This window comes from Lissotriton vulgaris, chromosome 12 (assembly GCF_964263255.1).
Source record: "Lissotriton vulgaris chromosome 12, aLisVul1.2, whole genome shotgun sequence".
Classification (NCBI taxonomy): Eukaryota; Metazoa; Chordata; class Amphibia; order Caudata; family Salamandridae; genus Lissotriton; species Lissotriton vulgaris.
In genome coordinates this window covers 312,859,372-312,872,055 of record NC_141700.1, presented here as the reverse complement: position 1 = coordinate 312,872,055, position 12,684 = coordinate 312,859,372, and positions in this window count along the sequence as shown.

The window sequence follows — 12,684 nt, the reverse complement described above, 5'->3', positions numbered from 1 at the left end:
CAGCTTAATACCTGTAAATGGACTGTGTAAATATTAAAAAATATATCATAATTAAGGAAACACAAATGGATCACTTTTTTCACAATCCGAAGTGTAATTTGAAAAAGCATTTTCAATAAGATGAAAATTAATCGAGATACTACCACAAATTGTCCTTTATGCTCTATACAGTTTTATCAGTAAAACTGCATTTATGTGTAAAGTTAGCGGCCATTTCAATGGAAAATGCGTTGTTTGTAAATGACTGTCAGCTACCACACCATGCTCTAGTAATATATTTGCGACAATGTACTCCAAAATGCACATCAGCTGGCTACATACCACACACTTGCCACTCTCCGGCTGTAACATTGATGACAGCACCCCCACTCTGGAAATTGTTTAAACACCACTGTCTGAGACATCACATTGTGAATAGGATAAGTGTCACCGATGCGTAGAGTACCAAATAGAAATGCAAGCTTCAAAAACTGAGCCTAACACAAACACTAGTATCATGTGGGTGCAAACTATCGACAAATGCCTGAAATTGTGAACTTTCAAAAGTCAAATTGATGCGCAGCACAGAATGAAATATTATCTCCAGAGTCCTTGCATCTCTGGCTACGATTCACTGAAACATTAGGAACATTATGCACACAAGGCAAGATGTAGGAGTATAGAGTAGGTAATGGCAGATTCTGGGTCGAGGCAAGACCTTCACTTAATGCTTGATAGTAAAGGGTGTTGTGGACTGATCTTGGGGGTGACACAGGCCTCACTCTAGCACATGAGGCAGCGCGGGGGTAGGTCGCGCAGCAGCAGGTAAACCACACCGACACAGTGCTGCAGTCGGAAGTGACGTCCTCGAGCGGGCGTTATCCTTTTATTCAACCCCGCAGGCCACACCTGGCCTGCGGATGTGTGGATGCGTGTGTGCGTGCGACCACTAGACCGCTGGGGATATTACATCCCTATCCAACTACATATATTGTTTTCTTTTGCTTACAAAACAAACAAAACAGTCCTGATTACAACATTTGAAAACAAACGCCTGAGTACTTGCGTGTCCCTTGGTGACAACTTCAGGGTCTCAGCAGTCAGGCATAGTCTCTCAGTCTCTGGCTTGGTGGCGGGTTGGGCCGCAGGTTGTACCGCTGTGAGTTGGCCCTACCACTTTCAGAATCTTGACAAGCACTGCTGGTCGTGATGGATGGTGTCAGAGACACTGACGCATTCTCGGGTGCCTCTACCTGCCTTTCCATCAGCGCATTTTCTTCTGCTTCTTCGGGGGCTGTCGACATACTCGAGTCGGGGTTCCCTCCATCTGGCTCTGAGCCCTGCCTGTTTCCTGACGATATGGGCTTGAACCAGGAGACATTCCTTGACACTTCCTCCTCTCCCTTCTGTGCCGTGATCATGGTGCCTCTCGTGGACGTAACAGTCCAGGTGCCGGCCTCATACCCAGTTTGGAACTTTCCCTCTGGGCGTCTATTCCATATGATCACCTGGGTTCCCGGGCTCATTCTTCTGGGGGTGGCCTTTCGGCGGTGACTAGCTCCTTGATTCCCCTAGCGTCTCCGTTCCTGGGCCTCACTGACGTCAGCTGGGGGCGGTGTCCACCCCGGGGCATTGGGGAGAAGGTCTCTTCGTTGTCCTTGAAACATGAGGGTCCACGGATTGCTCTGGGTGGTGCAGTGAGGGGTGCCCCGATACTCCCGCAAGAAATCATGTAGCCTCTGCTCCGGGTCGGCCTGTTCTACCATTGCTATTCGGAATACTTTGTTTAAGGTTCGCATAAATCTTTCAACATCTCCATTTGCCTGGGGCCATTGGGGTGTGATACGGCGGTGTTGAATTCCCCTTTGTCGGAGAAACGTGGCAAACTCAGCTCCTTGAAATGGTGGCCCATTATCACTTCGTATCTCCGACGGGTATCCAAACATGGAGAACATTTTTTCTAGGGCCGGCCCAACATGGGTGAATGCAGTGGAAGCTACTTTGTCTACTAGTGGATACTTCGAGTAGGAGTCGATGACCACTAGAATATGTCCTTCTCCTGGGAATCTCCCGAAGTCTATGCTCACCTTGGTCCAGGGAGATGTGCATGCTTCTTCAGTGATCACGGGTAGGGGCCTTTCAGGGTCACTTGTCAGCTGGCAGGCCATGCATTTCCGCACGTGTTCTTCCACCATGCTCTCTAGCTCCGGGAACCATACTTTTTCCCTCATGCGCGCCTTCATCATCGTGGTACCTTGGTGCCCCCCGTGGGCAAGCTGCACCGCTCTGTCCCTCAGGCTCTGGGGGATGACCAGGCGCGACCCTCTCAGTAACACTCCCTCTGCCGTTGTGCTTAGATCGTGTCTGACTCTCCACATCTTCGTGAGGGATTCTCTGTCCTCGGCTGACCAGTAGTTGGAGGGGCGGAGGTACTCAGCCCACGAGCCTTCTTGAACCGCCTTCAACGACCTCAGATAGATGTTTTCGGTGGCAGCTGCTTCTTTAACTTCTTCTAGCATCATGCTCTGGGGACATGATGTGAGTGCCACCCACTGGGCATACTCCTCACATTCGTAGTCCACCGACTCTGGTTCGGGCAGGGATGGATGGCGTGAAAGAAAATCCGCGGGGTTTTTGGCTCCTGGTCGATATACAACTTCCATCTCGTATGGTTGGAGTTGGATCACCCATCGTTGCGGGGTGGCGGGTGTGGCGCAGTCCCCTTGAAGAGGGACACCAGGGGTTCGTGGTCGGTGACCATGACGAATGGATGTCCATGCAAGTATTGATGGAAGTGACCACAGGCCCACTTAATGGCTAGGGCCTCTCTTTCAACCTGGGCGTACCTGGTCTCGGTTGGGGTAAGGGCTTTGCTGGCGAATGCTAGCACTGTCCATTGGCCGGGTTCATGTTCCTCGGTCAACACCGCGCCGAGGCCCAACGGGCTGCCGTCCACTAACACTTCTGTGCACTTCTTGGGGTCAAAGTATGACAGGGTGGCTTTCTCCAGGAGGGTGTCCTTGATCCCCTGGAACGCTTCGTCTTCTTTCGGACCCCACTGCCAGACGGCATCCGCCTTGGTCAGTGCCCTTAGTGGTTCACTCCAGGTAGCTAGGCCCAGTATGAATCGGCCACAGTAAGTGGCCATCCCGAGGAAGCTTCTTATTTCTGTAGGGGATTTTGGCGCTAGGGCGTCCTTGATGGCCTTGGATTTCCTCGGGTCTACCTGGATCCCTTCCTGATTGAAGACGTACCCAAAGAATTCTATGGAGGGCTGGAAAAACTGACATTTTTTCTTGTGAAGTGTTGCTCCATGGGCACTCAGTCTCCTCAGTACATCCCCAAGGTGTTTGTGATGGTCCGAAGCGGTGGCAGAGTGGATCAGGATGTCATCGCTGACATTGATTACCCCAGGCAGCCCGGACAACAGTTCTCTAATGGTGTTTTGGAACGCCTCGGCTGCTGAGGAGATTCCAAAGTTCAACCGCTTATATTGTCGTAGACCCAGGTGGGTACTAAAAGTGGTGATAAAACGACTCTCCTCCGCCAATGGCAGCTGGTGGTATCCAGCGTTCAGATCAATCTTCGAAAACCACTTCGACCCATTTACGTCCGCAATGATATCGTCTATGGTGGGGGTCAGGTGTCTCTCCCTCCGATCGCCGTGTTCAGTAGTCGCATGCCAATGCACAACCGGATTTCACCCGGTTGTTTAGGTTTTTCCACAATGACCATTGGTGAAACCCACGGAGTGGGTCCTGTGACTTTTTCGATGTCGCCTAAGCTTTCAGCTTCTCGAGTTCTTTCACCACCAGCGGACGCAAGTGGAACGGAATCCGACGATGTTGCAGGGTGGTGGGGGTGACGGACTTATCGATGTGCAGTCTGATCGGTTCACACTTTATGTAACCCAGGCCCCTGAAGAGTTCGAGGAAACGTCCCAGTAGCTCGTCCACCTGGTGTGCTCTAATGCGATTGGCAAACGCTATTAACTTCAGGTCTTCGGCCGTGTGGCTGCTTAGTAGGGTGTCAGCCTCTCTGTTGATTATGTGGATTGTCCCCACCACCTCCGATTCGTCAGCCTTGATGGGTATTCTGATTTTAACTTTGAGGGGTAGTGGTATATCCGCTCCATATGCGAATATCCTTGTTTTGGACGGTAGCACCTGGGGGCGCGGGCGTAGTTTCCTGAATTGCTGCAAGCCCATGACATTCACGGTGGCCCCGGTGTCGATTATTGCCGTAACTGGTCCTTACTGTAAAAATGTAACGCTGGTCCTTACTGTAAAAATGTAATGTAAATGAAAAAGATGAGATCTGGTCCTTACTGTAAAAATGTAATGAATTTGAAGTGTGACTTATTGTGGTTCTGTTCCTTGATGTAACATGCAATGATACTACCATAGAATAAAATTATGAACACACCATTTAGAATGTGAGGAGCGTCTGACCGGAAAAGATTATTTGTGACTTTACAATTATTAAAACCAAGGGCAAAATATCATTAATAATAAGCTTCATTTTATAACAAAGAAACTTTGTTCAAATAGGTTCCCTTGACTTCATAAACTTGATCAGCTGGCTAGAATAAGGAACCTAGATCTGGGTCTCGATGTTATTATTTTTTAGTATCCCAGTGGGTGTAGTCGTCTGGCAATGTCCTCATATTAGAAAATAAAATTAGTCCCTTGTTTGTGGCAATAGCTTTTGTCAGGAAGTACAACAGTCCTTTTTCATTGTTTATACAAATAAGCCCGGAAAAGATAGTCCCTTGTTCATGTCGCCTTAATATAGAGGCGTTTATTCTCCAACATAGCAAACAAGCGACGATCAACTAGAAGAGAAGAGACGAACATAAAGCGTAAGTGCCATTCAAAGCCCCGATATATTGGCCAGCATTGCACGTTTATAGCGTGGGGCTGAAAAATGCGGGGTATGTTGTATCTTTCAGACCCCGGGGATAGAGCACCTAACCTGACCAGCTTTCGGTAAATAAACGCGAGCGAGCAAAACGAAGAGCCGCTCTGCGTGACAGCGAAGTAAGTTTGCTACCTATTTAGTCAGAGCGCGTGTTACAAAACCGGGCCACAGAAATAATGTTACTGACAGGAGTTTATTATGCACCCTTTACCTAGATGCTGTAAAAAAGTAAAAGGGAGATATATTTTTCATCAAGGAACCGGCAGTACACGAGCTGATTCCATTTACTGGACATGATTCGAGCTCAGTGAAAAGGAGAGCTCCTGATAAAACTCGGAAATTACTTCCAACCCCAGATGACTCTACTACCCGGTATTTCTTATGCCATGGCAATAACCAATACTTAGATTTGTTGCATAATTATACTTTATTTAAAAGAAAACAATATGTAGAACCCCAGAAAAATATTGTAGTACAATATATTGGGTAACTAGCCACCACAAGCATGCCCTTATTCAATTAATTTATTAATTGGTTGTCACAATGGTCAGGCCGCTCACAGGAGTAATATCCAAAAAATCTATGCTCCATCTAATGTTTATATGTAGATATGTAGATAAACATTTTTTGTTATTAGTCCATGGGATTTATAAGTGTTGTCTGTTCCCATTCTTATTTGTACAGATGGATTTTGAATAGCCCTAGTCCTGAAGAGGCCAGAATTGATTGGCTGAAACGCGTCGACTATAAAGAGCAACAGATATATAAAAAACACTTTTGATTAATTGAAATAATTTGTTGAGGGATTGAAAAAACATTTGGTTTAAATAATTTGTACCTATTTGTTTTCCTCACACTAGTCTGTTTGATCTCGATAGGAATGTCCCGTTTACTTTTTCATTGTGACATCCTAGTTTGGAAATGAAGGGCTTCTTTTGTATATATGTAAAAATTACTTGTATATACAAATGTGTTTGAATTGAAAACAAAAAATATTCAAAGATTTTATTTGATAAAATAAAAAATCATTCAGTAATATTCCAAGGCGTAGCTGTGGTTCATGAAGAGACAGGAGATTATAAAAGGTAAAAATAGATGGCCATAGTAATATAAATACTAAATAGGGAATACTTTTTCTTTATTCCCTATTTCAATTCAGAATACATACCGAGAACCAAGGTACCAATTATATTAATTTAACTTCGTTACCAGCCATCTGCACAATACACATCGGCTGTGGCCGCCGCCGCTGTTTTAGTTCCCGCGCAAAAGAGACCATGTATGCCTCTTCATCCTCGGACTCCGAGTCTTCTTCCATTGTGGGTAGATGTTTCTCTGTTTTCAGTGATGATGGCTCAACTAACGACAGCTGCCGAATTGCTTTGGTAGGTGTGCGTGTTTTTCTGAATGTCTTTGGCGTGTTCCTTCTTCGGCACACCGTCGCAAAATGGTTTGGGATCCCACAGTTTGAGCAGGTTTTGCCCTGGGCTGGGCAGTCTTTGGCCGCGTGGGGCTCGTGCCCATAATACCCACACTGTGTCCGGGACTGGTCTTTCCGGTATTCCTTGTGGGGTGGTGTATTGACCGGGTTTTTGGCTCTATTTCTGAGTGATGGTGACTTTAGCTTGCTACCATCCTACATCCCTATTCTTAGCTTGTTTTGGTCCTTTTCAGGCCACTTTTCGGACCTAGAAGCATAAGCTAGAGGATAGCTGCTTTGTATGATGATAAATCCCTTATTTATGACTCTAATCTATCTATTGCCTATTGGCTTTGACATAATTATGTGTCCTTTCATTATTCTCAGGCCTGAAGACTATAGTAGAGGGTGGATCCTGTAGTTCTGACTTTATATTACCTATTGGTAGGGTTTGTGTATAGAGCTAAGTGTCTATTTCATCCTTTTCGGGCCTACAAGGCCCAGAACCAGAGAGACTCCATTTTGCTTTCTGTCTCTGCAGACTGAGATGCATGTAGGTCAAGTGTGATGTTTTAGTTATGAGGTGTTGTTCACTTGGAGAGAACCGGCCTGGGCCGGCCCTTATCAGTAGACTGTATTTTTCTTTGTGTCGAAGACACCACAAAAGGCCGGCTGGCTGGGTGTGTGTCCTAGGCGCGGAGTTGTGCAGGGATCTGATGGGCGGCAGGCTGCTGACTGGAACTTTCCACTAGGGGAGAGCATTCCATATTAGCGAAGTGCAGAAAAGGCAGAGTGGTCAGTTGGTTTTTGGAATGGTAGAGTTCAGATGGTGTTTGGAGCTGAAGAGAGAAGTCATATGGTGTTTGGAGCTGAAGAGAGAAGTCAGATGGTATTTGGAACTGAAGAGAGCAGTCAGAAGTAGTTGTGAGCAGAAGCAGTTACTTTTCAGAAGGAGTTGTGATCAGTTGGAGCAGGCAGTTAACAGCTGGAGTTTGGAGTGATACCTTTTGGAAGAGACTAAAGTTATATCGTGGATTAGTCTGTGGGAGCAGCTGCAGTGAGTTGGACATTGGAGCTGGAACAATCAGACAGAGTGAAGAAGCTAATGAAGCAGACAGTTATCAGAGCGGCAGAAACTATATCATTAGACTGAAGTTGGAAGGTGAAGACAGTTCGTGGGAGAGAGGAATCCAGTGCAGAGTGATAGGCGCAGATGTGTGTCCAAGAGTGCAGGGGAGAATCTGAGATGAGCCAAGGCACAGGCGAGAGAGGAACCCAGATGACAGCTAGAACAAGACTTCATAATAATCAGTTGATATATGTTCTGTTATATTAGTGCCCATATATATATATATATTTACATTAATGTTGTCCTTTATTTCCTAAGCTATATTCCCTACTGTATTGTTACACTGATTAATCCCTTTTCTTTCAGCGTTGTGCAGTCTGTTATAATCCATTTCCCTTTTTAGCTATTTACAGTTCCTGTCAGCTACATGTGGATGTGTTAGTAATAAAGCTTTCTTGTTTTCCATTATAATAAAGAGACCCCACAGATCTGTGTATGTGTCTATTCCCCTTTACTTTTCAGGCTATGTCTAGATTGCTAGTTATTGTGATGTTATAATTTGCTATTGTGTAATAAAGGGACCCCAGTTCTTAGTGAACCATTGTGTAACTGTTATTTCTTGATGAGGTTAACCTTTCTTCTAGTCAGATGCTGTTATGTGGACGGATGCGTCTCCCGTCCGGGTAAGTGGTAACTGAGCAAGGGAGCAGGGAGCACTTAAATCAGAGAATAACCTTTGCATATAGTAATTACATTTGGTTGTTATCTTCTAGGACAGAGCTAACCCTTCTTTTAACCCAAATGCTGACAGGAGAAGGATGTGACATTCCCTTCCCTGCAGATAATTGAGCATGGAAGATTGTGTGTAGATCAGGTCGGGAGATAACCTTTCAATGCTATAATTTGGCCATTCTTGTGTGAGAGGATTTAACTGTCTATCTACCACATAAAATATAACAATTGTGTGTGAGATATTCCCAGTAGATATTAGATACATATAGAGAAACTTCCCAACAGACAGAGAGAGAGCTGAAGGTATTCATAGGACAGAGATTGCCGCTAGAGAGAGTGGCATTAGTGAGAGCTTTGATTGTGGTCAATGTGTATACCCACAGGATTGTGGCTTGCGTGAGCACTGATTGAGGTCAGTGTGTAATGGTAAATGATCAGAACTGCCCCCTTCAATATGAGGAGGAGGGTAGCATAGTCTGGGCCTGAGTTGTCGCAAGACTATAAGGTATGAGTGTGGTGTGGAATATGGAATTCCTTTAGTAAATAGTGAGTATTCCTAGTAATCCTATAGATTTAGTGGTGTTTTTGATGATATGAGCTTGTATTTTGCTAATTCCCCATCCTCAGGTAGGTACCCAGGTACCGTGGTAAGTAGGTCCTGAGGAGGGAGGTGGTTACATTTCGGCTGGGTTGGTGGTGTCTTGGTGAGCTGATTCTATCTGGTCCGAAACTCCGGTCGTTATAGGTGGTCCACGTGGCTGGGTCCTCACCGCGTCTGCCCGTTCACTCTTGATGGCCTCTGGTTTACCTTGGGGTTTGTGGAGGGCTTGTTCCATGGCGGTGGCCCTGACGTTCGAGAGGTCATGGGATCTGGCCAGCACTAGGATGTCCTCAAGGGAGATCCCTGGTTTACGTAGTATCGATCCTCTCAGTGCCTTGTCTCGACACCCTTGGATGATTTGCCTCCGTATGGCTTTCGGTTGATCCTTGTCAGTACAGGAACTCGCTAGCTACCTTACGCGAGCATAGAAGCGGTCCATGGTCTCGCCTTCCTTATGACGTGCCAGTCCCAGTTTGAAAACTTCAAAGTCTAAGTTCCATTGTGGGTCAAAATGACCGTTGAGGGTGGTTACAGCAGCGTCATAATCATCCGCCGCCCCTGTATTAGGCAAGTGTTTGAACAGTCTGAATATCTTGTCCACTGCGTAGTGTAGTAATAGAGACCTCTTCACTGCCTTGTCCGTCTCTCTCGTGACCACAAAGTAATTTTCCAGTCTTTTGAGCCATACCTTCCAACGTGGGGACGCTGTAGGCGGGTCCTCCATTTCGCTAAATGGTGGTAGGACCCCAGACGCAGCATGTTGGAACGGGATGCTAATGGTGGCTGCTGGTGCGTCTTCATCCCCCATGGTGGCAGTTCGTCGGGATGATTACCCCTTCTTCCCCCTTTCCTGCAACCTTGTCAGGGTAGTGCGTGTCCTTGCTGAGCATTCCCGCCTTCCCACCAAATCCGCGACACCACGTGGCAGCTGGGTGGCCTACCTCAGCTCCGTCGAGTGTTCTGCGGGCGTCTGGGTGTGTAGAGATGTTGGAGTTCTTCTCCAGGCCAGAATGCTACTCACACTCCCTCCAGGGCGCCGAGAGGAACACCAGGAGCCGTTTGCAGCATCTCTCACGAGATGCGTGAGCTTTGACAGGGTACTCCGCGTACCCGCGACTCACGCGATATGCATGAGGTATGGAACCAGGTCACACCGTTGGCCATGTACTTCTTCCGCGACGTTCGGACTCCCGGGGCAGACCACTGGGGCCTCCAGAGATCCCCAAGTTGGAGTAGCAGGGGTGGCGAGGTAGGGACAGGCCGGGTCGGTGCCGTAAGCAGATACGCGGTAGGGCCGTGTAAGGAGACAGGGTGCTCCGTTTCACTCTCCAGTGCACGGGCGAGGGTTGGGCCCCTCCGCTCATCGCCAATGTTGTGGGCTGATCTTGGGGGTGACACCGGCCTCACTCTAGCGCATGAGGCAGCGCGGGGGAAGGTCGCGCAGCAGCAGGCAAACCACACCGACACAGTGCTGCAGTTGGAAGTGACGTCCTCGAGCGGGCATCATCCTTTTATTCAACCCCGCAGGCCATGCCTGGCCTGCGGATGTGTGGATGCGTGTGTGCATCCGTCCACTAGACCGCTGGGTATATTTCAAAGGGCATCTTTCAATAATTGATGGATTCCCCATCTGCCACACGCAGGATTCTTTCAACTATTTTAAAAGTAGGGATTCTTTTAAGCTTGTTACGTTGGAGCTTCCACCAGCCGTGGCATCAGAAACACTGATTGGAAAGCAACTGCTGGCATTTGTGACAATCATGACAACGGTTGGACCACCCTACCAATGGCATGGCTTATGTTGTTATATTTTCAGTTTTTCTGGCTATTAGCATGGTCCTTTGCATAACTGTGCTGGGCAGAAAAAGCAGCCAGTGTCCCTCCGGCAACGGCATTCATGATAGTACTTAATTTGTGCCTGTGGTTCCCAGTGTTCGGCACCAACAATTGCTTCTTAATGCAGGCAATTCTTTATGACATGCTGACACTGTCAGCCAATGTTCAGCAGAACAAATTAGTTTAGCATTTTAGTATACACTGAAAAATAGAAGGGCATCCAGGCAATTAGTACGGGCTTTTGTCAGCAGGTGCAGAGGCAGTGGCTGGTGCAAACTTCAGTGGCCTCCTTAGCCATACTTTGGGCACTGGCACTTATATTTTTAGAATGACACACAGTGTACCAGCATGTCAGAGAAGTTGATATTTAGTTTAGTAAAACAAATATCAGCTTTGAGGAAAATATCAGATAATCCACTGCAGGCAAGTAGGTATTATGCAATATCACTGAAAGTGCACACACTATGTTGGAGGAAACATGTTAATTAAAATATTGTCACTGAACTAAAAACATCAGATGCGGGATGAAGTGGTAGTGTCAACACCAACTCAGACATTTGGCAACCTATCCTTGGAAGTTGGACCTCTTAATAATAACTCATCCTCTCACTAGATGACTCCACCACCACCAGAAAAAACTTCCACAGATGCATGACAAACGTCGCTGACTTGATGAAGAACAACTGCCAGCAGCTGAACACAGTCAAGACGGAAGTACCGATATTTGGCTATGGCGGCAATACATGGAATTACTCCTGGTGGGCATCAGACCTAGGACCCACACCCACTCCATCCAACCACTCCTGAAACCTCAGAATCATCATTGAGAAGAAGCTCACCATAAAATCACAGATCAATGCTATCTCGTCTGCTTGATTCTTCACTCTGCAAATTTTATGTAAGATGTGGCTACCCCTACACACAAGATGCACTTTAACACAAGCCCTCATCACCAGCCAACTGGACTACAGCAACGTCCTCTATGTAGAAATCATCACACACCTCCTACATAGTCTTCAGACCATACAGAACTCAGCAGGCAGACTCATCCTCCTCCTTCCCCGATGAACCCACATCACACCCCACTTCAGGCAACTCCACTGGCTCCTTGTACAGAGGAGATGCCAATTCAAGCTTCAGACCCATGCACAAAAGGCTCTACACAACCAAGGACCCACCTACATTTGCCACCACCTGAACTTCCACCAACTGTCGAGAAGACTACGCTCCACCTCACCTTGCCCATACTCCCCACATCTACTGAAGCAGAAGTGGAGGATTCTCCTCCTCCCACATAGCAGCAAAGTCATGGACAGCCTCCCCATGCACCAATGTACCATCACCTCACTTTCATAATTCTGAATTGCCCTCAAGACCTGGCTATTTGAATAATCCTTTGGGACCTGCATGTGCCTGGATAGCTTATTGGGGCATTAGCCACACTTTAAACATCCTGATTGATTGATGAGTGAACATTAGTGACAATGCATAAAACTTCAAAAGATTTTCGAGGGTTTTTGCCTCACAAAAATGAGTATGTAGAAAAGCACTTCACTGAAAACAATCTCCATTTCTTCTCTGCAAAACATGGTTCATTGAAAAGCTCTGCTAGTATTGAACACACAGAGGAATCATTTGTCATACAATTTTCTACATGGAATAATACAAATAGAGAAATGGTGCAAACTGAGCATAAGTTGGCCTGTGTTTAAGCCTGCTAGGCTTAGCACCCATGTCCAGATCAATGACTTTTCATATTTTGAACTTCATTTGGGTTTTGCAATGGGTTTTGCAAGCTTATATTTTTATTTTGTTTACCCAAAATAATTATGTTATTGATACTTGAATGTGTGTTTACAATTCTAAATATATTTTTTGTAGGAACTGAGGCCCTGATTTATCAAACTTTCACGCAACGTAATGTAACACAGCAAGATATCCTGCTGCACTGTGCTGCACTTCATGGAAGGGACAGGGTAGGAGTGTGCTATATTTAACATTATATGGTTCATTCCTGTCTTCACCTTGCGCTAGCACAAAATGTGCTGCCTTGCACCAATAAAGATACCCTTACTCCGTGGTGCAATCAAAGACAGGATTATCTTTGTGCCGGTAGGGACACCTTCC